Here is a 27,964-nt window from a genome sequence, read left to right on the forward strand (position 1 = left end):
TTCTGTTTTATTCCTCCAGAGAAGGTTGATGCTTTATCTTAGCTGGCAGTTCAATTGGTTGGGCTCAAACTGCAAGTCAAACATCCATCTGGTTTGTCTGGTTTCTTAACTTACATTAATTCATTTATATTACATTAAATCTGTGCACGCATCATTGAAAAGTCAGCCAGAAATTTAATCATTATGTGTATGCAGAATATGGGACCTCCTCTCTGACTCCATCCTTTATAGGATTTCCTCACTTATTTTCTAGCAGCTATGATTGTCCCAAACTTTGCCCTCTATTTCTTTATCTATTAAAGACTATGGATTTTTCCACAGACTTTGTGTCGTCCTGTATGGGATGCCTTCCCTAAACCTGTAAGTTGGGAGGAGGAGGTAAAGTTAACTTTCCCAGCTCCTTCTTCTGAGTATCAGTACCCCTTTCAAATCTTGCCTGTTTTGGTTCACTCTCTAGGGCCTTAGGTATTTGTTTTAATAATTTTGCCCTGAGTTTATCATTGTTACCTGCAGGAAATGTGATCTGAAATGGATCTTTGACATAATGAAAATTACCGCTCTAACTAATAAGCTGACTTTGAAAATGTTTAAAAGAGGAATCCTCAGGTACTTTTGAACATTGACATTTGTATATCTTTGTTAGGGAGTTATCTTGTCATATTCTTTGCCCATTTATTAGAATATTTTTCACTTACGGTTTTTTTAAAGCTTTTTTAGCAAGGGTTGTAACTTTTTTTCAGTCATTTATATTGAAAATACTTTTTTTTTTAAATTTTTTTTTTTTAAGATTTTTATTTATTTATTTGACAGACAGAGATCACAAGTAGATAGAGAGGCAGAGAGAGAGAGAGAGGGAAGCAGGCTCCCCGCTGAGCAGAGAGCCCGATGCGGGACTCGATCCCAGGACCCGGAGATCATGACCTGAGCCGAAGGCAGCGGCTTAACCCACTGAGCCACCCAGGCGCCCCGAAAATACTTTTTTAAAGATTTTATTTATCTCTTTGACAGAGAGAGAGGGGGAACACAAGCAGGGGAAGTGGGAGAAGGAGAAGCAGGCTCCCTCTGCTCTGCTGGGACTTGATGTGGGACTTGAACCTAGGATCCCGGGATCATGACCTGAGCCGAAGGCAGTTGCTTAATCAACTGAGCCACTCAGGTGTCCTATATTGAAAATATTTTTATATAGCTTGTCACTTACCTTCCATTATCTATGGAATTTTCTCAAATGCAAATGATTTACAATTTTATGTAGTCAACTTTCCATTTTCCCTTTATGAAATTTGTTTTTATGCTTACAGAAGTCTTCCTAGCCTCCAATTAGATGACTTATTGTTCTTATTATTTTACCTTTTGAAAAATTATTATAATTAAAACTTTTATCTGAAGGGGCACCTTGGGTGGCTCAGTGGTTAAGCATCTGCCTTCGGCTCAGGTCATGATTCGAGGGTCCTGGGTTTGAGCCTTACATCAGGCTCCTTGCTCAGCGGGGAGGCCTGCTTTTCCCTCTCACACTCCCCCTTTTTGTGTTCCCTCTTTCCCTGTCTCTCTCTCTGTGTCAAATAAATAAATAAAATCTTTAAAAAAAACCTATTATCTGGAATTTATTGTGCTGAATGATGTGAGATAGAGATCTAACTTAAATTTTCTAAAGTAGTTTACTAACGGTCTTACTGTCATTTATCAGATAATTTATTCTGTCCTTATTTAAATAAAAGATACTCTTCATCATATATGAGCTGTATATATGCTCTACTAGAATATGTGTAGATATATAGACATGCATACTATTTTCTTTCTCAGCTGTTTTATGTTTGTATATTCTTGAAACAACTTTACTGTTTGAGTTACTGTAGCTTTGTGATATGTTTTAATATTAGTGATGTGACTTTACACACACCCTTTTTTAATATTTGATTCAATATTCCTTTGGCTTTTTCCACCTACATATACTTTATGCAAACTTCAGAATATTTTAAGTTCTATTAACTCCCCTTCCCCCAAATCCTCATGATACTTTTTTTATTGAGATACAATTAACAGGTAACATTATAATAGTTTCAGGTGTGCAATGTGATTATTCAATAATATATGTAAAGTAGTCACTGTGTCTACTAGCATCCATCACGTATAGTCACATATTTTTTTTCTTGAGGAGAACTTTTTCTTTTTTTTAAGTAGTCTCTGTAGCCAGCATGGATCCCAACTCGGGGTTTGAACACCCTGAGATCAAGATCTGAGCTGAGATCAGGAGCAAGACACTTAATTAGATGAGCCACCCAGGTGCCCCAGTAATGAGAACTTTCAAGATTATTCTCTTAGCAACTTTGAAATATACAACAAAAAACATGGAACACTTCATGAATTTGTTTGTCCTCCTTGTGCAGGGACCATTAATCTCTCTGTCATTCCAATTTTAGTATATGTGCTACTGAAATGAGCGCTTCTCATGGCATTTTGATTAGCCAGGAGCACTTAACCATGGCATTCCCTTTAAAATTTTCTTTGAAAAAAATTGAAATGGTTATAAATTTTCTTATTAGAACAAAGTATACTCTGCATATCAGTTTCTTTAGGTCTCACATCTCACATTTTTTTCGGTAATTTTCTTACAATAATGAATGGGATTTTTTCCCTTTACATCTTCTAAATAGTACTTAGGAAAAGCTAACTTATTTATATCTAGCTATCTCATCTACTCTCTTATTGTTGTGTTTTTTTTTTTTTTTTAGCTGATCACTTTGGGTTTTCTAATTATATTTACTTTAATGACAATGTTAATCTTTTTTTCAGTAGTCATATATCTTATTCTGATTTCTGCCTCATTGCCTTACCTGAAACTAGATGCATTTAAATAATAATGCTGTGATAGAGTTTTCAAAATTTTAATAGGAATATTTTAGTATTTTGAATATTTGCATAATGCTTCTGTTATTTTAAAAGATAATTAGCATATTAAGGAAGTGTTTTTCTTTTATTTTTAAGATTTTTTTAAGAGAGGGTGGGTGCGAGCGGGGAGAGGGGCAAAGGGATGAGCAGGGGGAGGGGCAGAGGGATAGCAGACTCCCTGCTGAGTGGGAAGCCCACCCCCTCTGCTGCCATCTCCTCAGTCCCAGAACCCTGAGATCATGGCCTGAGCCCAAGTCATACACTTAACTGACTGAGCAATTTAGGCAACCTGTGTTTCTCTCTTTTTTTTTTTTAATATTTATTTATTTATTTATTTGACAGAGATCACAGGTAGGCAGAGAGGCAGGCAGAGAGAGAGGAGGAAGCAGGCTCCCTGCCAAGCAGAGAGCCCGATGTGGGGCTCGATCCCAGGACCCTGAGATCATGACCCGAGCCGAAGGCAGAGGCTTTAACCCACTGAGCCACCCAGGCACCCCTGTTTCTCTATTTTTTACTGAGTTTCTTTTTTTTTTCTGAGTTTCTATTTTTTTTATTCTATTTTTTACTGAGTTTCAGAAAAAAAAGGAAAGAAAAGTATGCTGAAGTTTTGACAGATGCATTTTTATTAAAATGGGGCACCTGGGTGGCTTAGTCAGTTAGCCATCTGCCTTTGGTTCAGGTCATGATCCCAGGGTCCTGGGATTGAGCCCCACATCAAGCTCCCTGCGCAGGGGAGAGCCTGCTTCTCCCTCTCCCTCTGCCTGCTGCTTTCCCTACTTGTGCTCTCTCTTTGTCAAATAAATAAATAAGTAAAATATTTAAAAATAAATAAAATATAAAATATAAAATGCTATTAATAATCACTTCTTTCTTTGTGTGATATGTTAAATATAATTTCTAAACTTGACTTGTCCATTTCTTATTGGGATAAACTCTGTTTGGACTCAGTGAGTTTTATTTTAATGGTCTGCTAATTTTGATTTGATGTTATTTTACTTAGGATATTTACATCCACTTCCATAGTGGGCCTGGCCTCTCCTTTCTATCTTTGCTGTTTATTCTTTGGATATTTGAATATTAGGTTGGCTGACTTTATAAAAAGAATGGGAAGCAGCTTTGCTTTTTCTGTGACTTGGAAAGTGTACATTACTTTGAGAGCCATTCTTGACTCTTCCTCTCAGTTTTTACCTTCAGACTCTTCAGCAGTCCTATCACTCTGTCTTTTAAATTCACGTAGACTCTGGAGCACCTGGGTGGTGTAGTCGGTTGAGTGTCTGACCCTTGGTTTCAGCTCAGGTCATGATCTCAGGGTCGTGGGATGGGATCGAGCCCCACATAAAGCTCCATGCTCAAGGAGGAGTTTGCTTGAGATTCTCTCTCTCTCCCCCTCTTTCCCTCTCCCTCTGCCACTTCCACTCATTCTCTCTGTCTCTCTGTCTGTCTCTCTGTCTGTCTCTCTCTCTCAAGTAAATAAATCTATAAAAATACCATGCAGAATTCCTTTACAGTAACACGACCCTGGTCTAAAATTAAAATGTTCCTTTCTCTTCCTTAATCTGTTACAGTAGGCTTACTCTGACCTTTGCCCCTTCCATACAGTCACAAAACAGCAATCAGAATGATCTTTTAAGATGTAAGTTGGATTATTTAACACTACTGTTCCAAGCTCCTCCAGAGGGTTCCTCTCACTCAGAAAGAAGTATCAAGCCCTGACTGGGGCCTCCTTCCTTTCTGACCTCATCCCAACCACTCTCCTCATTGCTTACTCCTCACTGGCCAAACCAGCCTACTCATTCTTGAGTCATGCCAGACAAGTCATACTCTGGGCCCTCTGCACTTCTACTGCATTCATTGCATAGTTTAGTTTTTGTGTCCTTCAGATCTCTATTAAGGAGTCAGCCTTATCAGAAAGTTATTTTCCCATGAACTATAGAAAGGAATACTCTACCCCAGCCACACTCTGTCCCCTACTGGACTTTATTTCTTAGCACTTAACCATCACCTGACAATAGATTTTTGCTTTTGTTTTTGCTTTGCTTATTTATTGTCTCCCACCAAAATGTGTTAACTTTATTTTTATTTACTGTATTAATCTCTAGTGCTTAGAACAGTTCCTGGAGAATAGACCCCTTTCCACACCACTAATAAGTATTATTGACTGAACACATTGATGATTTTTTTTTAAAGATTTTATTTATTTATTTGACAGAGACACAGTGAGAGAGGAGCAGGAGAGGGGAAAGCAGGCTTCCCACCAAGCAGGGAGCCCGATGTGGGGCTTGATCCTAGGACTTTGGGATCATGACCTGAGCCGAAGGCAGACACTTAACGACTGAGCCACCCAGGTGCCCCTGATTTTGGTGTTATTAATGAGTTTTAGCAAGTAGCTGAATTCACAAATACAAAATCCACAAATAATGATGACCAAATATATTGTGGTAAGTGGCGTGAGGGAGGTATGCATTGAGTACCATGGAGGCACAGAGAAGAACACTTGGTTTAGTCCTGGTGGAAGTATGGGTTGTAGTGAGGAAAAGGAGAATGACTTTGGAAGACTTCCTGAAAGTTAACTAGGCCAAGTGAGAAGAGAGTGTTCCAAGTAGAAGGAACAGCATGGGCAAAAGACAAAGGAGGTGTGACACAGCAGAGGGGTTGCAGGATGTCTAAATCTATGATAATTTGGGGGATCCTATGAGAAAGTTGGAGTGGGAGAGAGACTGAGCCTTCTGCAGGAACACTTTCTAGTTTGGTGCTGTGGTGTGTATGGGTAGTGGTCAGTGGGCTGGGCCCAAATAATGTACTTCGGGATTCTGGAAGCAGTTGTTTCTGGATTTTCTCATTGTTTACTTCTCGAGTCTGCATTGTTAATTCAACAAAAGCAGTACCGTTTCATTCATTAAATTAGGTAGGGTGGAAATTGCTGAATTTTTTGCCCTACAATTTGTTGATTAAAATTTGAGGGCTATTCTTTTAGATGGTGCTTTAGGCATTCCAAACTTAAATATGCAGAAGATACTAGTGTTTCTTTGTGTCTTTGTTGTTGGAGGAATTTTTTTTTTTTAAAGATTTTATTTATTTGTCAGAGAGAGAGAGAGCGCGCACAGGCAGGCAAAGTGGCAGGCAGAGGCAGAGGGAGAAGCAGGCTCCCTGCGGAGCAAGGAACCCGATGTAGGACTCAATCCCAGGACGCTGGGATCATGACCTGAGCCGAAGGCAGCTGCTTAACCAACTGAGCCACCCAGGCGTCCCGTTGTTGGAGGGATTTGCCAATGGGTTCAATTAAGTAGGGCAAATCTTTTCTTTTCATTTTGATATTTTTATTGCCTTTAAAAATTTACAAAGCTGGGGTGCCTAGGTAGGGTTAAGGTTCCGACTCTTGGTTTCAGTCCAGGTCCTGATCTTAGGGTTGTGAGATAGAGCCCCGTGTGGGGCTCTGTGCTCAGCATAGGGTCTGTTCGGGATTCTCCCTCCTTCTCCCTCTGCTCCCTGACCCCACAAAAATAAATAAATCTTTTTTTTTTTTTAGACTTTATTTATTTATTTGGCATAGAGAGATCACAAGTAGGCAGAAAGGCAGGCAGAGAGAGAGGGGGAAGCAGGCTCCCTGCTGATTAGAGAGCCTGATGTGGGGCTCAATCCCAGGACCCTGAGATCCTGACCTGAGCTGAAGGCAGAGGCTTAACCCACTGAGCCACCTAGGCGCCCCATAAATAAATCTTTTTTAAAAAATTTACAAAGCCGGGGCACCTGGGTGGCTCAGTGAGTTAAGCCACTGCCTTCGGCTCAGGTCATGATCTCAGAGTCCTGGGATCGAGCTCCGCATGGGGCTCTCTGCTCAGCAGGGAGCCTGCTTCCTCCCCTCTCTCTGCCTGCCTCTCTGCCTACTTGTGATCTCTCTCTGTCAAATAAATGAATAAAATCTTTAAAAAAAAATTTTACAAAGCCAACACATCCTTAGAAAGTATGAAAATGCAGATAAACAATGTGTTTTTACCATCTGTCAATAACTACCATTAACATTTTAGGGTATGTTTTTCCTGCGTGTTTATATAAGTCACAGCACTTATTATTGGAAATGTCTAAGGCCCATTAACCTGGGGAATCAGAAGAAAAAAATCCATGCCTAATTATCAACTCAGAACTTGACTGGAAAAGTAGTACTCTAATTTCTAAAGTCAACATAGGTACCATATCTTGCTGTTTATCTGAGTTCACAGAATGATGCTGTAATGTCTTTCCTCTCCTGTGTGAAGAGAAACTCTTTTTTTTTTTTCAGGTTTTATTTATTTATTTGACAGAAATCACAAGCAGGCAAAGAGGCAGGGGGAAAGAGAGGAAGGGAAGTAGGCTCCCTGCTGAGCAGAGAGCCCATGCAGGCTCAATCCCAGCATCCTGGGATCATGACCTGAGCCAAAGGCAGAGGCTTTAACCCATTGAGCCACCCAGGCGCCCCCACATGGATGATTTGAAGGAACTCAGCCTGTAGTAGTTTTGGAAAGAAAAACTTGGACACCTCACTCCTTTTTCTGTTCTTTGCTTATTAGTCTTTTCTGGTTTTTTAGCTCTTGTGTCAAATTTTTAGGCAAAATTATTGAGATATAACAAACACATAGAATGAGTAATTCAATAGTTTTAAATGTTTAGTTGGGTGAGTTTGATAAAAATACACGCTAGTGTAAACACCACCACGATTGTGATTATGGAACATTTCCATCACGTTTGTATCAATTTTGTTTACTTAACCTTATCCAGAAAATCATCCATTTCTCTAACATCACATTTTTAAATCTCCTTACTAACAAAAAATTAAGAATATATTGTTATATCCACTTTCCTTGCTAATTTTTGTTCTCTAATTTTTTTTCTTTAATTTGTTAGCAATGAGCATTTCTTAGTTTTCAAAAACTAGCTCTTATAATTTTATACTTTTTATTTTTATCTTTATTTTCTTTTATTTGTCTTCGGTGTGGTTTATTCTACTTTTGTTGAATCTTCTACTATTATGTTTTTTATTAGTTTACTTAAAAGATCTATAGCTTTGAATATGCCATTACTAGTACTTTGGCCACATTCTAACCCCTTTTTTTTTTATTTTTGAGATTTTATTTATTTACGTGAGTGAGAGAGCATGAGAGGGGAGAGGGTTAGAGGGAGAAGCGGACTCTGTGGTGAGCAGGGAGCCCTATGTGAGACTCGATCCCGGGACTCCAGGATCATGACCTGAGCTAAAGGCAGTTGCTTAACCAACTGAGCCACCCAGGCGTCCTCTAATCCCTTTCGATGTGTACTAGTCTAATGATCATTTCCTAAATAGGCTTTGACTATCATTTTGATTTTCTCTGTCTCTTTTTAAAAGATTTTATTTATTGGGGCACCTGGGTGGCTCAGTGGGTTAAGCCTCTGCCTTCGGCTCAGGTCATGGGCTCAGGGTCCTGGGATCTAGCCCCGCATCGAGTTCTCTGCTCAGCAGGGACCCTGCTTCCTCCTCTCTCTGCCTGCCTCTCTGCCTACTTGTGATCTGTCTGTCAAATAAATAAATAAATGAAAATCTTTTAAAAAGAAAATAAATAAATAAATAAAATATTTTCTTTATTTATTTGATGGAGAGACACAGAGAGAGAGGGAACACAAGCAGGGGAGTGGGAGAAGGAGAAGCAGGCTTCCCAACGAGCAGGGAGCCTAACGTGGGGCTAGATCCCAGAACACTGGGTTCATGACCTGAGCCGGAGGCAGATGCTTAACAGCTGATCCACCCAGGTGCCCCTTGATTTTCTCTTTGATTCCAAAGGAATTTGGGAAAATTTTATGGGGTTTTTTTTTTAGTTTTTTAGTTGGATTTCTTAAACTTTTGTTATTAATTTCTACTTCAGGATATCTTTTTAAAATTTCTGTGACTGAATACATAATACTTTTTTTTCTTTGAACTTTTATAGATTTTGAGAATAATGTATTTTTGCAACATACAAAATTCAATATATAACTATTGAATTATCATTAGAGTATTCTAATTATATTATTTTTACCTACTTGATGTGTTAAAGAATGAATAGTGCTATTAGTGGTATTAGTCTACTGCTACAATTGGGCTTTTGTCAGTTTTTCCTTGTATTTCAAAGGGTTTTGTTTCTATTTTTTCATTTCAGTTCATTCTTGCCTTGTATCCTACTTTGGTTTATTTTGGTATTTATCTTTGCCTAATAGATTTTTTTTCTATGTTCCCCCTCACCCCACTTTTTTCCTAAATCTCATTGTCTCTTCTAAACTGTATTTATAACATTGCATTAAAAATTATTGAGATGAAATTCATGTAACATCTAAAATTAGCCATTTAAATAAATAATTCCCTGACATTTAGAACATTCACAGTGTTGTGCAACACCACCTCTATATTCCTTGCATTTTAATTCCAAAAGATACTTTATTTTTCTCTACGTATCAGGAAGAATTAAACAAGATATAACAGTCTCTCGGGGCTCCTGGGTGGCTCAGTGGGTTAAAGCCTCTGCCTTTGGTGTGGGTCATGATCTCAGGGTCCTGGGATCAAGCCCCGAATAGGGCTCTCTGCTCAGCAGGGAGCCTGCCTCCTCCTCTCCCTCTGCCTGCCTCTCTACCTACTTGTGATCTCTGTCTGTCAAATAAATAAATAAAATCTTTAAAAAAAAAAAAAAGATATAAGTCTCTCATTTTAGGTAGGATTATATTAAGCTGCAAGAAACAAAATTCCAAAATACAGTAACAGTAACCTAAACAAGACAGAAGTAGATTTTTGTCTCAAGTGAAAGAAGCCCAGAGGTTTTCTGGTTTATTAGCACTTCATGGTGTCATGAACCAAGGCTCTTTCCATTTTGTTGCTCTGCTGTACATTGTTTTTGTTTCCGAAGACCCATAAATTCTGATGGCTAATGGAATATGATGCCTTTTCATCTGCATGCAAGCCTGTGGGAAGTAGAAACAGTTAAAAGAAGGCAGGCAGGGCTCCCTGGGTGGCTCAGTTGGTTAAGCTTAAGCGTCTGCCTTTAGTTCAGGGAGCCCCACATTGGGTTCTTGCTCAGTGGGGAACCTGCTTCTCGCAGCTGCCCCCCCACCCCACCATGTACCACTCTCTGTGCTTTTGCACACGCACTCTCTCTCTTTCTCTGTCAAATAAATAAATAAAATCTTAAAAAAGAAAAAAGAATGCAATTCTAAAAATAAAATAAAGATGCCTCTCCCTTTAAGTACCTATCCCAAGAGTTCATACACACTTCCCATTCTGTTGGCCAGAACTGAGTCACATGGCCAAACCTAGCTGCACAGTAGACCGGGAAATACTTTTATTCTAGGCAGTCATATGCATAGCTAAAAATCAAGAGTTCTGTTACAGAGGAAGAGTAGGAGAACAGATAATGGGAAACAACTTGCAGTCTGTCACACCTCCCCATGCAGGACTTCCTATATCCCCCTTCTCTCACCATTCCTCCATTTCCTAGTTTTTATGGGTGTTAGTGAGATTTTTAGATAATAGCAGCTGTTTTTTAGGCTTGCATTGTGCCAGTATTTAATCTTCACAATGGTCTTACCTGTGGTAAGCACTGCTATATCCCCATTTTACAGATAGAAAAACTGACACTCAGATTAAGCACTTTACCTAAGGTCACACATCTGTAATTCAAACCTGTGCTGTCGTGTTCAGATTAACCACTTTACACTCTCATCCCTTTTATCATTAAATGTTTTTATACCATGAGTACATTGTGTATCATCTCTTTAAAGAATAATTTTTAAAACTGGTACCATTTTTAGAATCCTGTTAACATTGCTAATATAGAATGAACTATCTTTTACTCTTTCTGCTTTTTGCCATTTGTTTTTTAAAACACTGTATCTACTTTTGCTCTTGGGTTTTGTTTTTTATTGGCTTTTGTTGTTGACATTTTCAAACATACAAGGAAAGTAGAGAATAGTATAATGAATTGCTTGAGCAGGGGTCAACGTTTTGCCTTTTTTTTTTTTTCTTTTACTCATTCTCCTTTTACCCCTCCCAGATTTTTATCCCTGGAGGCTTTAAATCAAACCCCATTCATCATAAAGAAAATACTTCAGTAGACAGCACTAACTTGTAAAGCTCTTTTCCCTAACATAACGTCTATAACATTATTATATATATCAAAGTGAATAATTTGTAAATATCATATACTCCATTTTCGAATTCTCCAGATTATCCCCAAAATGCCATTTTACAGGCTAGAATCAAAAACACAAACAGCAAGTGTTGGCAAGGATGTGGGAAAGAAGGAACCCTCATGCACTGTTAGATGGAATGTAAACTGGTACAGCCACTGTGGAAAAAAGTGTGTAGTTTCCTCAAAAAACTAAAAATTGAACTGCCACAGGATCCAGTAATTCTGCTCCTTGGTATTGACCCAAAGAATATGAAAACACTAATTTGAAAAGGTATATGCACCCCTATGTTTATGGCAGTATTATTTACAATAATCAAATTATGGAAGCAACCCAGTGTCCATTGATAGATGAATGGATAGATAAAGAAAAGGTTGTGTGTGTGTATGCACATGCACACATACACACAATGGAATATTTCTCAGCCATAAAAACGAAATTTTGCCATTTGCAGCAACATGGATGGATCTAGAGGGTAAGTGACATAAGTCAGAGATAGACATATACTGTATGATTTCACTCAGATGTGGAATTTAAAAAACAAAACAAGCAAAGAAAATGAGACAAATCAAACAAACAAACAAAAACAACAGACTATAAACTATAGAGAACAAACTGGCAGTTACCAGAAGGAAAGTGGGTGAGGGGGATCGGTAAAATAGGTGATGGGGATTAAAAATACACTTATCATGGGGCATCTGGGTGGCTCATTCGTTTAAGCATCTACCTTCGGTTCCGGTCAGGATCCCAGGGTCCTGGGATCGACTCCCACATCAGGCTCCCTGATCACTGGGGAACCTGCTTCTCCCTCTGCCTGCTTCTCTCCCTTGTGCTCTCTCTCTCTCTCTGACAAATGAATAGATACAATCTTTAAAAAAAAAAATACCCTTACCACGATGAGCACTGAGAAATACATAGAATTGTTGAATCACTGTATTGTACACCTGATATTAATATAATACTGTATGTTAACTATACCAGAATTAAAATTTTTTAAAATGCCATTTCACAATGGTGCCAATTAGAATTAAGATCTGAGAGGCAAGCTCCATACTTTGTTTTTGGTTGATATGATATCAAGGCCTTTAATAGTTTCCCCCACCTCCTTTTTTGTTTTACTTTTTTGTTGTTTTTATTATTCACTACATTAATACACTGCATTACCTTCTAGAAGGATTAGATGAATATAACCAAGTTATTTTTCATCAATCAGAAAAATGCTTCCTTAATAATTTTCTCCAAACCTTTGGACATAGTAACGATTAACTTCAGAGTCCACACCACTCTCTTTCCATCAAATTCCACTGATAGGGATAATGGGCAGCCCTTTTTTCCTTGCCCCCATTAGTGAACCTGTGGTATGCACGGTGGCTATGCTGGAGAAACCAAGCACTTGGCCAAGGTGCTGATCCAGGGCAGAATCTCAAATCCTTCCCACTTCCCTTTTTTTTTTTTTTTTTTAAGATTTTATTTATTTATTTGACAGAGAGAGAGAGCACAGTTAGGCAGAGGGAGAGGGCGAAGTAGGCTCTCTGCTGAGCAGGGAGCCTGATGCAAGGCTCTATCTCAGGACCCTGGGGTCAGGACCCGAGCTAAAGGCAGCCACTTAACTGACTGAGCCACCCAGGCACCCCTCACTTCCCTTTTTAATAAATGCCATTTAATGCTATTTGTTGAAGATATTCTTGATTCCTTTTTAAACAATGCTCTTGAATTTTTACTAATATCTTGTTTTACTAGGATACATATTTAAGGTAATATTTTTTTTCTGAAAGAAAAATGTTTATTATCTTCTTTTTAAAGGTTTTATTTATTTATTTGACAGACAGAGATCACAAGCAGGCAGAGAGGCAGGCAGAGAGAGAGAGGGGGAAGCAGACTCCCCGCTGAGCAGAGACCCCACTTGCGGGGCTCGATCCCAGGACCCCGGGATCATGACCGGAGCCGAAGGCAGAGGCTTAACCAACTGAGCCACCCAGGTGCCCCTAAAATGTTTATTATCTTTATAAGTCTTAGTTTATCTGAAAATATCTTTTCTTTTGCTCTTTTCCATGCATGGCTAACTAGTGTTGGGGCAGAAAAGTCTGAGGCCAGTCAGATTTGTGTGTGTGTGTGTGTGTGTGTGTGTGTGCACGCATTTTTAATTTTTTTCTCATTATCCTTGGAAGTTAAAAACTAAACCAAGATGTGTCTGGCAAATGTCTGATAGGTAGCCTTTCATTCTGTGCCAAAGAAAGGTATTACTAATTGATCACGGCACTCTTTCCCACTAAACACAAATGAAGCCTATGATTCCTTAAAACAAAAACAAAACACTTTTGCCATCGATAATGAAGGTGTTGGTCTCTTACTAAATTTCTTAACATGCCTTCAGAATGTTCAGCTTTAAATCTTTCCGGAGGATTTCCTTCTCTTTTAATGCTTTCCTTTCTCATTTTTTGAAATCATTGCTCTTCCCCCATCTGTCTTGATCTCTCTGAGTAGCTTTTAAAGATTAGGGATCTGGGGCACATGTGTGTCTCTCAGTTGTTTGAGCATTAGCTCTGTGGTTTTGGCTGGGGTCATGATCTCATGGGTCCTGATGTGGAAGCCCACATCAGGCTCCACACTCAGTGCAGAGTCTGCTTGAGATTCTCTCTCTCCCCCTGCCCCTCCCACTCATGTGCTCTCTCACTCACTCTTTGTCTCTAAAATAAATAAATAAATCTTTTTTTAAAAATTTATTTATTTAACAGACTGAGATCACAAGTAGGCAGAGAGGCAGGCAGAGAGAGAGGGGGAAGCAGGCTCCCTGCCCAGCAGAGAGCCCGACATGGGGCTCGATCCCAGGACCCTGGGGTCATGAGCCGAGCCGAAGGTAGATGCTCAACCCACTGAGCCACCCAGATGCCCCAAATCTTCTTTTTTTTTTTTTAAATAAAAAATGAAGATTAGAGATCTGTCTCCACATTACTTGATTTTCATCTCTATTTTTAATTCTGTGTTGTAGAAGAGGCTCAAGCGAGTGTTCTGTTGCAGTTTTTAGTTTTCTGTTGTACAGAATTGCTCCTGACTGCCTTACCTGTAGTTTTTCCTGATCATTTTCTTATTTAATTGCCTAATTTGATTTGAAATACAATTTAGTATTTGTAGGTTTTGTTTTTTTTACTTTTTTTATTGAGCTTTAACTTTCACAAAGTAATGTACACTACTCTTAAGATTAAGCTCAGGGGGCGCCTGGGTGGCTCAGTGGGTTAAACCTCTGCCTTTGGCTCAGGTCATGATCTCAGGGTCCTGGGATCGAGTCCTGCATCGGGCTCTCTGCTCAGCAGGGAGCCTGCTTCCCTCTCTCTCTCTCTGCCTGCCTCTCCGTCTACTTGTGATTTCTTTCTGTCAAATAAATAAATAAAATCTTTAAAAAAAAAAAAAGATTAAGCTCAGTACAGTTTTGTATAGGCTTGTATTCATGCTATCTGCCACCCGGATCAAGATACAGAATATTTCTGTGGGGCACCTGGGTGGCACACTTAGTTAAGCGTCTGACGCTTGGTTTTGGCTCAGGTCATGATCTCAGGGTCGTGGGATCAAGCCCTGCATCAGGCTCCACACTCAGCATGGAGTTGGCTTGAGATTCTCTCTCTCCTTCTCCTTCTGTCCCTCCCACTAATTCCCTTTCTCTCCCTCTCATATAAAGAAATCTTTGGGGGAGAAGGAGTTAGAGTATATCTGGCATCCCAGTAGGTTCCTTTATGCCCCCTCTTATTTATAGTCTCCCTCACACAGGTAACTATTATTTTCACCTCACTCACTATCAATTCATTTTGCCTATGTTTGAACTGTGTATAAACGGACTCATATAGTACATACCCTTTGTGTCTGGCTCGTTTTGTTCCACACAGCCTATGAGAGATTCATCGATGTTGCTGCACGTAAGTAGTTCATTCTTCGTGATTACTGTGTGTTACTTTCCTGTATGAATGTACCACAATTTGTTTATTCTACCATTGGTGAAAATTTGTTTATTTTACCAGTCTTGGCTATTATGACTAAAGCTACCATGAACATTTTTATGGTCTTTTGGTGGACTTAGGCTCTAATTTATTTCTCTTTGATATAAACCTAGGAATGGAATTGTTAGGTCATAAGGTAAGTGTATGTTACTTCAATAGATACTGCTAAACAGATTTCCATCATGGTTATACCAGTCTGCGTGACCATCTACAGTGTATGAAGTGTATGAGAGTTTTGGCATTCTTGGCAACACTTGGTTTGGTTTGGTTAGTTAAATTTAATTAGCCAACATATAATACATCATTAGTTTCAGATGTAGTGCTCGGTTGCCTTAAAACCCAGTGCTCATCATATCATGTGCCTTCCTTAATGCCCATCAGCCAATTACCCCATCCCCTCACCCCCACACCTCCAGCAACCCTCAGTTTGTTTCCTGTAGTTAAGAGTCTCTCATGGGGGGGTGCCTGGGTGGCTCAGTGGGTTAAGCCGCTGCCTTCAGCTCGGGTCATGATCTCAGGGTACTGGGATCGAGTCCCGCATCGGGCTCTCTGCTCAGCGGGGAGCCTGCTTCCTCCTCTCTCTCTCTGCCTGCCTCTCTGCCTATTTGTGATCTCTCTCTGTCAAAAAAAAAAAAAAAAAAGAGTCTCTCATGGGGGACTCCTGAGTGGCTCAGTGGGTTAAGCCGCTGCCTTCGGCTCTGGTCATGATCCCAGGGTTCTGGGATCGAGTCCCACATCGGGCTCCTTGCTCGGCAGGGAGCCTGCTTCTCCCTCTGCCTCTGCCTGCCTCTCTGTCTACCTGTGCTCACTCGCTCTCTCTCCCTCTGTCTCTGACCAAAAAAAAAAAAAAAAAAAAAAAGAGTCTCTCATGGTTTTTCTCCCTTTCTGACGACTTCCCATTCAGTTTTCCCTCCCTTCCCCTCAGATTCTCTGTGCTGTTTCTTATATTCCACATATGAGTGAAACCATCTGATAATTGTCTTTCTCTGATTGACTTACTTCTCTCAACATAATACCCTCCAGCTCCATCTATGTTGATGTAAATGGTAAGATTTCATTCTTTCTGATGACTGTCTATGTACCACATCTTCTTTAACCAGTCCTCTGTTGATGGACATTTGCACTCTTTCCACTGCTTGGCTATTGTAGATCTTGCTGCTATAAACATTGGGGTGCAGGTGCCCCCTCAGGTCACTCTACTTGTATCTTGGGGTAAATAATAACTCTGTTTTTTAACTTCTTGAGATACCTCCATCCTGTTTTCCTAAGTGGCTGTATCAGTTTGCATTCCCACCAACAGTGTAAGAGGGTTCCCCTTTTCCCCTGTACCAACATTGACTGCTTCATATCTTGTTAATTTTAGCCATTCTGACTGGTGTGAGGTGGTATCTCATTGTGGTTTTGAGATGTATTTCCCTGATGCTAAGTGATGTGGAACATTTTTTCATAACAGTTTATTTTTATTTTGGTTATCATTTTAGCCATTCTGGTGGGTGTGTAGAAGTATTTAATTGTAATTTTAATTTGCATTTTCCTAATGAATAATATTGTTAAGTACCTTTTCTTCTGCTGTAGGCCATTTGGGTATCCTCTTCCATAGAGTGCCTGTTCCTGACTTTTTTTTTCCTTAAGTGATTTGTCTTTTCTTACTGATTTGTATAATTATTCTTCTAGTATTCTAAATATTAAGATCTATTTTGGATGTGTATATTGAAAATACCATCTCTCAGTCTGTGGCTCACGTTTTTATTGTCAGTGGTGTCTTTTGATGAACACACGTTCTTAATTTTAATGAAATCAAATTTCTTTTATGGATAGTGCTTTTTGCATCCTATTTAAGCAATGTTTGCCTACTCAAGGGACACTTGGGTGGCTCTGTTGGTTAAGCATCCCTTTTTGAAAGAGAGAGACACACTCTTTCTTTCTTTCTTTTTTTAAGATTTCATTTATTTATTAGAGAAAGACACAGTGAGAGGGAACACAAGCAGGGGGAGTGGGAGAGGGAGAAGCAGGCTTCTGCTGAGCAGGGAGCCCAACCTAGGATCATGACCTGAGCCAAAGGCAGACATTTAATGACTGAGCCACCCAGGCGCCCCTGCATTCTCTCTTTCAAAAAAAAAAAGAAAAAGAAAGAAAGAAATGTTTGCCTACTCCAAGACCATGAAGATATTCTGTATTTTCTTCTAGAAGTTATGTTACCTTTCACATTTAGTTCTGTAATCCATCTCAAATTTTTGTTTAAGGCCTGAGGTAGAGAGAGGCGAGGTGAATTTTTTCCCCGATATCCAGTTGCTCCAGCACCATTTACAGAAAGTTCCATTTTCCCCACTGAATTGCAGTGTTGTCTTATCATAAGTTGGGTGTGTGTATATGTTTGGATCTTTTTCTGACTTTATGTTCTGTCCCAGTGATCTGTCCCAGTTTATCTGTCCATGTGCAATTATTGTTAAATTATAATTCATATTAATTTCAAGTTTCCAAAATTTTCACAGTGACTCTCCTAGAGAAATATCTACTTATTCCCTAGATTTATATCCTTCTGTTCAATTGTAATACTTTCTTTTTTTAAGTAATCTCTATATCCAACATGGGGCTTGAACTCACAACTCTAAGATCAAGAGTCACATGCTCCACCAATGGAGCCAGCCAGGCACCCCCAAATATAATACCTTTTCATATGTTTTGTTATTTTTTTTTCATCCTTATTGGAGCAGTGTCTATTTGTTCATGTTGGGATCTTTGAAAGGTCTCTGTTAAGATTTTCAGATTCAGGGGTGGGTGCCTGGGTGGCTCAGTCACTTGAGCATCTGACTGTTGATTTGGGCTTGGGTCATGATCTCAGGATCGTGAGATTGAGCCCCTCACTGGACTCCACACTTATCAGGGAGTCTACTCCAGATTTTCTCCTTCCTTTGCCCCCTCTCCCACTCGTGCCGTCTTTCTCTTTCTCTCTCTCTGTCTCTCTGTCTCTCTCTCAAATAAATAAATAAACCTTTAAGAGATTTTCAGGTGCTGAGGTGCCTGGGTGGCTCAGTTGGTTAAGTGTCTGCCTTTAGCTCAGGTCATGATCCTGGAGTCCCTCAGCAGGGAGTCTGCTCCTCTCTGTCCCTCTCCCTCTGTGTGTGCTCATACTCTCTTTCTCTAGCTCTTACTCTTTCAAATAAATAAATAAAATCTTTTAAAAATAAATAAATAAAAGACTTTCAAGTACAAATAATAGGCAGAGAAAAACATTTGCTAATGTCAAACTCGCTAGAGGAGAAAGGAAACTAGAGCTAGAGATAGTTACAGCGAAGAGCTAAACCCTTGTTTTCTGTGGTAGACTAGGTTTCTCCACTTGGGGTTCTTGTTTTGGGTTATTTGCCTCTTTTAGAAGCCAACCTCAGCTTTGTCTTTTCCTCTGCCTCATGTGGCCACCCACACCAATTATAAGCAAGCAACTGCTAAGTTTCTTCCAATACCCTGGTGGGATCCAGTAGTGCCCTTCTAAGCCTAGCATGACCCACCTTGGCTCTTGTCCTAGACGCTCCATGATAAGGGCATTATGGGGTACAACTGCTAAGGTCTTATCTATGTACTTATCAAACAGGTAGAGGATTGAACGTCAGTTATGTGTTCCTCATTCCAGTCCCATCTGCAGTTTGTCTTGCAGAAAATTCCTCTTAGTTTCTGGTATGTGGTTGCCTGGGTCTGATATACGCATTTCAGTGGAAAACTGGAAGAATGGACAACATAGTTAGAAACATGTAATTAAAGCCATTCTGATTACAAGCCAGTGCTAGTTTTTTGGTTTTTTGTTTTTTTAATGAGTTTCTTGCCTTCCAAGTTGAATACTTTGAAAGCCATGTTCATTTTATTAAGGTGAGCATTGCTCTTAAAATATACTTGCATGGATTTCTATGTATGTCTTAATGCTTCATAACGAGTAGCTGTACTCTTCTCCTGGAAGACTCAGGAAGAAGCAATCCAGGGATTCATGAAGATGTCCTGTACATCTTTCTGTGTTCATCTCAGCTCTGCAGCTTGGCTTACCCCCTCCCCCACCGCCCCCACACAGCCTGAGTATGAGTGGCCCAATGGCTCAGTAGGCTGTGCTGAGAAAGATGAAGGCAATGTCAAAAATCCAGAATGGGGTAGAAATGGTTGTTTTGAAACTCAGGAGTTTGTGTGCCTTTATTTGACAAAAGTTCCTTGTGGATCTTTGCTAGCTGTGTAAGAGACACTGGCCCTGGGATCAGGGCTAACCCAGAATTTTGTATACTTGTGGAGCCAGAGCCATTGTCCAAGCCAGCTCATGAAGACGCAGCTGGGGAGCAGGAACTATTTCCTATATTCTCTATAACTCTAGTGCTGGTTATAATTCTTAGGAATCAGTATGTAAATAAGAACACACTTCTAGAAGTTTGGGGCGTGTTACACCTGGGTTCTTTTGTTTATTTGTTTTGCTTTTTAATGTAGCAAAAGCACCCAGATTTACTAAGTTTTATTTTTTTTGTGCTCTAATAGTGAAAAAGAAAAGCACAGAAGTTTTTAAATTTTTACATTGTAATTCAAATACAAGAACTCAGAACTGATTGTCCAGTGATGTTTTTTGAAGAGGAAAGCGGTAATAGGAAATATAACTAGAGAGACCCTACACTTCAATTGTAAAGATATCTCTTTCTCCAAGAATTAGACCTGATTAGGGTTCAGGCCCACTACTATGGAGTGGGAGGGGGTAAATCACAACTAAAGACCTTGGCACTTCCAAAGAAATTTAAATAACAGGCAGCCATATAGAGATTCGTAAATATGTGCTTGGTGCCAGCTAAACCACAGAGAAGATACTGCATTTGTAGCCCAGGGAAGTTAAATATTTGTGGTCAACTTAAAATTCAACATAAAACTCTCATCTGTGGTGGAAACTATCCAGAAACTGCATGGAGGGCGTGCACATCGCATCAACTCTCCAAGGCTTCTCCTCTCACGTGGCCAGGCTAGAAGAGCCTCTTCTCCTTTCCTTGCCCATGTGGCTGGCAGGCCCTTTTCAGGCTGTTCTGGCTTTGTGGCTCACCCTTCACGTCTGCTGGACTGGCACTTTTCCTGGGAGCCTTTCCCTTGTTCATCTTCTGTAAAAGAGCAGCACCCTCCCTACCCTGTCACTCTCTGTCCCTCTTACCCTATTTGACTGTTCTCATAGGACTTCTCACTACTTGTCCTGTGTTTATTTGCTTGTTTCTGAGTCTCACAAGAACATGAAGCTCCATGACAGCGGGAACGTTGTTTTATCCACTGCTCTATTCCTTACCCCTTGAATAAGGCCTGCCACACATAGCAGGTGCTTATTATTTATTGAATGAATTCAGTGGAATTCCTTAAAATGTTTTTAGAAGTACAGTCTAGGGAGCAAAATTATACCCTGCCCCCAGTAGAGTACCCTCTAGAGTACCCTTTACATAGTAGAACCTCAGACTGTGAGATCGCCCTGAAACACCTCAGGTATCTGACTTTCTGCTCAGAGGTAGCTGCATATTGTCCCCAACAGTGACACTAGTACTTGCAAGCAGTGCCTGAGCCTTCAGATTTGCAGGGGGCCTCTTTGCCTTAATATTGGGGTTACACTTAATGACGGAATTAACATGTTTTAATTTTTGCAGTAAAAAATGTTAGTGTTTGGGGACGCCTGGGTGGCTCAGTTGGTTGGACAACTGCCTTCGCCTCAGGTCATGATCCGGAGTCCTGGGATCGAGTCCCACATCAGGCTCCCAGCTCCACGGGGAGTCTGCTTCTCCCTCTGACCTTCTCCTCTCTCATGCTCTCTCTCACTGTCTCTCTCTCAAATAAATAAATAAAATCTTAAAAAAAAAAAATGTTAGGGGCGCCTGGGTGGCTCAGTGTGTTAAGCCGCTACCTTGGGCTCAGGTCATGATCTCAGGGTCCTGGGATCGAGTCCCGCATCGCGCTCTCTGCTCAGCAGGGAGCCTGCTTCCCTTCCTCTCTCTCTGCCTGCCTCTCTGCCTACTTGTGATCTCTCTCTGTCAAATAAATAAATAAAAATCTAAAAAAAAAAAAAAGTTAGTGTTTGTTTCTGACCTTCACATTTGTTGAAGACCCTCCTGATGTTGATTACTGTGATAAAAGTGAGCTAGAGAAAGTACTATTAAGAAAATAATAAGGGGGGGGCACCTGGGTGTCTCAGTGGGTTAAGCCTCTGCCTTCAGCTCAGGTCATGATCTCAGGGTGTTGGGATCGAGCCCCACATCGGGCTCTCTGCTCGTGTAGAGCCTGCTCCCTGCCCCCCGCCACACACACACTCTCTGCCTACTTGTAATCTCAATCTCTCTCTCTCTCCGTCAAATAAATAAATAAATAGAAAATCATAAGAGAAAATGCATCTTACAGTACTGCAGGCTATATTTATTGAAAAAAAAATCTGCGTATACATGGATCTGTATAGTTCAAACCCATATTGTTCAAGGGTCAACTATAGTTTATGACTGTTTGCGTGTCTTCCTGTGTGCAGGCTTCAGAAAGAGTGATCTTTCTGGGCAGCATGCAAACCAGAGCACATATATAACTTCTCATATTCTTTTGTGATATGTAAATGCAGCCCCTTTTGCCCAACCTTGTGTCATTTGAGACCATGTTTGGTTGAGGGGTCTCTTGTTGCTGACCACTCCCAGGCCTGATGGACTGATATAACAAACAGGATTTTTCTCCAGTCTGCTTTGTTTTGTTCCTTTTCTAAGTTTTTCAGTCCTCCAAACACAGAGAAACTCTGTTGCAATAAATTCATTAGGTTTTCTGGCTGTGTTCCAGAACTTTATTGTTGATGATCTTTAGCATTTGGTATGAAATGTGGTTCACAAATGATGTTGATGATCTCTAAGATATGCTGTTAAGTTAAAAAAAAATGGCAAAGTGTAACACCATTGATATAAATATATTTATAAAAAGTATAGGGAGCGCCCATAGTTAATCATATGTGCCCTTGTATGCATAAATATCTCAGAAGCACACACCAGAAACTGGCAACAGGGCTGGGGAGCAGCAGGGTCTAGAAATCAGAATGAGATTTTGTTTTTAAAATTCAGCCTTTTATACTATTTGTTTGTTTATGCCATGTGCCGTGTGTTTAAAGTACACATTACTAAGCAACTTTAGTTTGCCCTGACGCTGGAGGCCAATGTGCCACCATATATCTACAGTGCCTTCTGGAAGGTGCTCTTTTTTTTTTTTTTTAAGATTTTATTTATTTATTTGACAGAGAGAGATCACAAGTAGATGGAGAGGCAGGCAGAGAGAGAGAGAGAGAGGGAAGCAGGCTCCTTGCTGAGCAGAGAGCCCAATGTGGGACTCGATCCCAGGACCCTGAGATCATGACCCAAGCTGAAGGCAGCAGCTTAACCCACTGAGCCACCCAGGCACCCCTGGAAGGTGCTCTTAATTGAACTTGTTTTCTGCTTTATCAGTAGCAAGAGTGGTTTTAGTCTAATTTAAAAGAAATTCAGACTGTGTGGGGGCTTCCCTAGGATAGGCTACTACAGAAATTTTGTCTGTCTTACCAGTATGAAGCACTGAAACTATACTTCAAAGTACAGTTGACCCCTGAATAACGTGGGGCTTGAGGGTGCTGTTCCCCCTGCACAGTTGGAAATATGCATAAAATGCTTGGCTCCCCAAAACTTAAACGCTAATAGCCACTGGGTTTTTTTTGTTTGTTTTAAAGATTTTATTTATTTGATAGAGAGAGATCACAAGCAGATGGAGAGGCAGGCAGAGAGGGAGATAGAGGGAAGCGGGCTCCCTGCTGAGCAGAGAGCCCGATGTGGGACTCGATCCCAGGACCCCAAGATCATGACGTGAGCCGAAGGCAGCGGCTTAACCCACTGAGCCACCCAGGCACCCTAATAGCCACTGTTGACTGGAAGCCTTACCAATAACATAAACAGTTGATTCATACCTATTTTGTGTATTATATGCATTACATACTGTAGTTTTTAAAATAATGTAAGCTAGAGAAAAAATGTTAAGGAAATCATAAGGAAGAGAAAATACACTTACAGCGCTGTACTGTATTTTCAGAAAAAATCTGCATCTAAGCAGACCCATGCAGTTCAAACCCGTGCTGTTCAAGGGTCAGCTGTAGTCTGTGATTGTCTGCCCGTCTTTCTGTATGCATGCTTTAGAAGTAGCATAAGCAGTATTCATAGTTCCTGGCTTGTTATCTCCAAGCCTGCTCTTAGTCCAGTGACTTGGAAATATTTAATGAAGAATCAGAAATATATTCTAACAGCAGCCTTTTGGACTCTTGCAAATCCCGTGAGGATATACTACATAGGCTTGGTGATCTGAAATGGATCAGATGAGATACCATTCATTCTAATGTTGTTTGGCCAGAATGACCTGTAGAAAAATAAATCTCCCTGAATTACATGAAAGTCATAGTCTTCATTATATTCTGTTTGGGTGGTAAGTAATCTCCATATAAGTTACTTATTTGTCCTGGCCTTGAGTTTACTCTCTGTAAAATGGGGGTGACAGTAGACTATCCCTTCATAATATCTCATTAAGAATTAAATGAGATAGCATAAGTTTAAATGCCTGGATTTTTAAAAAATAGAAACCTCCCTCAGCTTATATGATCTTCAGGGTGAGTGGAAGGGCAGTTAAGGAGACTCGGTGCAGTCACAATTCAGTCCCACACCGGATTCCCATATCCCTTCCAGATCACCTTGCGGTTGTTGTTGCTCTTTTATCTAATTCAGATTAGAGATTCCCTCAGAACCCCACCTGGCTCCGTTTTCTGCCCTTTCAGCTGTCACCATTATCTTGTGGCTTTGGATGCAGAAAACCTTCTCAATCCTCCTAAGCTAGGATTCAGGCCTCGTAGGAAATTAGGCAGGATTCAAGGAGTTATTCTGAAGGCAGGGCAGGTGTGCTTAACAGTTGCATTATCCCAGGATTCTCCTATAATAGGAACCCTCAAATGAGGGTTTGTGAGCACTTCAGAGAACAGCAAAACACTTTGGAAATAAAATCATGTTGTCCTGGGCGTTCCAGCACTTCCCATGCTGGCCGCCTTCCAGCACCATTCCTTTCTGCAATCCCACCCCACTCTCAGTCCTGGCACAGAGTCTCACGAACATGCCACCTGCCTTTCTCTCTCTCTGGCCCCATCCTTTGGCTGCTCAGTTTATTTTTTCCACATCCTCACCCTCTTCCAGTTCCAAGCTAAATAACCCTCACAGATGGCTTGTTCCATCAGAGCTGTTTAAGAACACAGGACAGTGAACTGAGGTCCTTAAGGAGCTGCCAAAGCCCAAGGCTGCCCTTCCCACAGAGTTCCAAGACAACTTTGTCATCAGCTCCCTAGAAGTCCATGGACAACGAGCAGAAAGGCTGGCAGGTTGGGTGGTAGAGTATCTCTTTAACAGTATAATCCTCTAGAAGCTTGCAACTAGTTCTCACTTATATTTACAAGTCAGAACCTGGAGTAGGATGCATTGCGTATTCCCATTTTCCACAGAAGACCGAGTACTTCATAGTTGGCATTTCTGCCCCCTCCCCTGTTTCTTACGGCATGGAAACCCAGCAGTCCCATTTGTGTTTTGGATCGTGGTTTGAGTCCTTACTGAATCTCTTTGTGAAGTCCTGAAGAGGTCTAGACCCCTGCCCTGCCTGACCTGAAGGGCAGTATTCCCAGTTGTCAGCACATCCTTGGGAAGAGGGTGAACTTCAGACACCTATTAGAAATCCTGCAGATGAGAGGAGACCCAGAATTTCACTATTTCTTTCCTGTCAGCAGAGACATGTAAGTTTCCTGTCTGCCTTGTCATCAGCTTTGGAACACTTTTCTCCTACATCCCCTCATGCATTTCGTGGTCTGTAAGCTTCTGCCCCCATTCATTATCCCAGCACCCTCCTCCTCTCTGTCATAATCAGATGGGTCTGGTGAATTTTGCCCTCATACAAGATGGCCTTTTCCTCATCCTCACAGTTATTCCGGTGGGAGTTAAAACCTCTCTGATCATGGCCTCCCTCTCTTTCCCTTTCTTTTCACTCTCCTAACTGTACCCTTTATAAGTAGGTTTGTCTGAGGTCACTGAGGAAGGGCATTCTGTGCCATTTGCCACTCTTAAGAGTCTCTTTTTCCTCAGTAAGTAGAGTTCCCCTGAGAGGCCCCTTCTCTTCCTCTACTAAAAGCCACATCTTTGGCTTCTCTGCCTGAACTCAGGCATAACGGGGCAGAGAACAATGGCATGTGTGGAGTGGTCTGGCTAGACAAAGGGAAATTCACTCTCAGCCAAGGGAGCAGACAGTTGAGGAAGCTTCCCCTGGAAAGAAGAGACAAGGAAAGACAAAATTCTGTGACAGGGAAATACTCCCTGAGAACTTAATCAGAAATCAGCATCTCCTCCCTAGCCTGATCTTTCTACTGAGAACTAAGCTATTGTTCTTTCCCTTCTCTGCCTTCATATCTTGCTCCAAGATCAAGAGTTGCCAGACGAACAGCACACCCTGTTGCTTGCACAGTAAAAGTTCCTCAGATTAATGGATTTGAGGAGCCTTTGGGTGCCAGGTGGAAGGAGGCAACCTTGATTTCCTTTTTCTTGTCCCCATGCTCCCTGGTGAACTTTCCTCTTTACAGTACATCCAGAGTTCGAGACCGTGTCCTGCAGAGAGCTTTCTGGGGACACTCATATATAACTTGGCATCCAGCAGTGATGAGTTTCCCATATTCATTCAGTTCATGAACTGATCAGCTAATATCTTGCCCATACTGGGTCCAGAGAAATGAAATTAATCTGAATGATAGAACTCCTTTTAGGACAGATAGTCTGAGAAATTTTAAATTTCAATATCTTGGGATGCCTACGTGGCCCACTTGGTTAAGTGCCTTCAGCTCATGACCCCAGGATCCTGAGGTAGAGTCCCACGTTGGGCTCTCTGCTTAGCGGGGAGCTTGCTTCTCCCTCTGCCTCTCCTGCTCCCCCTGCTTGTGTTCTCTCTCTTGCTTACTCTCTCTCTTAAATAAAATAAAATCTTAAAAAAAAAAATTCACTATCTTTATTCTTGCCCATAGCTTAGCCAGGCATCCATTTGGTTTGTGTTCACCTGAATGCAGACTCCTCAGAACTGTGTATTTTGTCCTGGGGTTGGGCCTTTGGGCTGCTACTCAGTGGGGGTAGGGGTAGGGTATGAAAAGAACTTGGAATAATTTCCCTTTCTCCAAAAGTTCCATTGCCTTCCTAAGAGGCTACGAAGTGCAATGAGCACAGACTTCGGAGTTAGACAAATCTGAGCTCAGATCCCAACTTCGCCACTTACTAGCTGTTTGTTTCCTCTGAGCTTCAGTTTCCTCTTCCTCTTTCTGTCTCAAAGGATTACTGTGATAGTCAAATGAAATAACATAGTGCCTGGCAACCAGCAGTTACCACTTCATCTCCACCACAGCCTTCCCAGTAAAATGGGATATTGCAGCCACTGAGAAGCTGTGACCAATGAAAACTGCAGAGGAAGTAAAATGCTGACTTGTTCTACATACTGTTAGCCTGAACCTCCCTAATGGGCTTCTTGCACACTCATGAGTTTTTGTTTCTAGAATGTACCCTTCCCTGAGTTTATATTCTGATCTCCAGAGACCACTCCTCATGTCTTACCCCTTGGCGTTTTTTAAGGGGCCCTTCTTGTCTTTGAATCTGGCAAGAGGTTAGCCAGAAAGCTTGCCCTGAGCCTCCTATGGGGCGGGCACGCAGTTTGGCTCATTCCCTCCAAATGGCCTGGAGAGAGCTACATGGTGTCGGAGATGACCATGGGAAAGAAATGGCTGACAAAAAGATCATGGTGTGTGAGCCAACAGCTCCCCACTGCCTGCTGGAGCAAACTCAGGGGGGCGGCTGACAAGAGTCTTCAGAACACTAAACAGGTGATTAAAACATCAGTATAAGTCTTTCCAAACTTTATAGAAAGCCAAAAAACTTAGTTTGGACACCAACAGAAATTTTCCGCTCTGGAGCTTTATAAACTGGTCTGCTGTTTCTTCCTCTGCTTTGTGGCCAGAGGGGAGCTCTGTGCTAATGATTCCATAAAACCCTCCAAGTCCTCCTGAGTGGCTTATCATATGAGAAGAACCGATACCACCTTTTTCCATCATGAATTGTCTCTGGCCTCTCCCTTGAGTTCAGATTCTGAATCTTTAGCCCTTCTGAAAAGGCCAAGCCTAGCTCTTGGCACTGTCCCCTGTGACAGAGCTCAACCCCAGCATCAAGGTCAGTGGCAGAACTTGTCTTTTCTCGCCTCCCTTCCAAGATGACTGCCCAGAATCATAGAAACCTTTAAGAATGGAAAGAGACCTTCAGAATCATGTGCATTTTGCAAACAAGGTTCAGTAACTTTCTCAAGATCACATGAGTTAGGAAAGCACGCTCTCCTAGACCCTGCTCTCCCTTGAGTTGTGGCACGTCAGCCGCCTGTGGAGAGAGTACACGCCCAAAGGAGGTCAGTCTTCCAAGAAGTGAGCAACAGGAGACTGCCCGCTTTGAATTTCGGTACTAAATCAGACCTTTTTCCTTGTGGGGATTGCGGGAGTTTCTGCCTAAAGCACAGGTAAATGCTCTGGATGCGTTGAGAACTGTGGGCACGGGAACACTGATTAACAGCAGAGGCCCATGGATGGAGGGATGGGGATTAAAGAGTACACTTACCATGATGAACGCTGAATAATATATAGTATTGTTGGATTACTGTATTGTACACCTAAAACTAATGTAACAGTGTAGGTTAACTATAACAGAATTAAAATTAAAAACTTAATTTAAAAAAAAAGAGCAGAGGCACATTTCCAACTCCTGCATTTACTAGCTATATAACCTTGAGCAAGTTACTTCTCTGTGCCTTGATTTCCTCATCTGTAAAACTGAGATAATGACAATACCTACATAGGGCTG

At 41.1% G+C, this 27,964-nt stretch overlaps 1 protein-coding gene and 1 non-coding gene across 3 annotated transcripts in view; one reads left to right on the top strand and one right to left on the bottom strand.

The window, feature by feature from the left end:
- The window catches only part of SMG6 (SMG6 nonsense mediated mRNA decay factor), a 251,682-nt gene that overhangs the window by 187,835 nt on the left and 35,883 nt on the right, over positions 1 to 27,964 (top strand). The window lies entirely within an intron of this gene.
- LOC122908059 lies at positions 2,340 to 2,441 on the bottom strand. Its single transcript, XR_006384857.1, has one exon. It is a non-coding gene; the product is annotated as a U6 spliceosomal RNA (small nuclear RNA).

The sequence above is a fragment of the Neovison vison genome, chromosome 5 (assembly GCF_020171115.1).
Source record: "Neovison vison isolate M4711 chromosome 5, ASM_NN_V1, whole genome shotgun sequence".
Lineage (NCBI taxonomy): Eukaryota > Metazoa > Chordata > Mammalia > Carnivora > Mustelidae > Neogale > Neogale vison.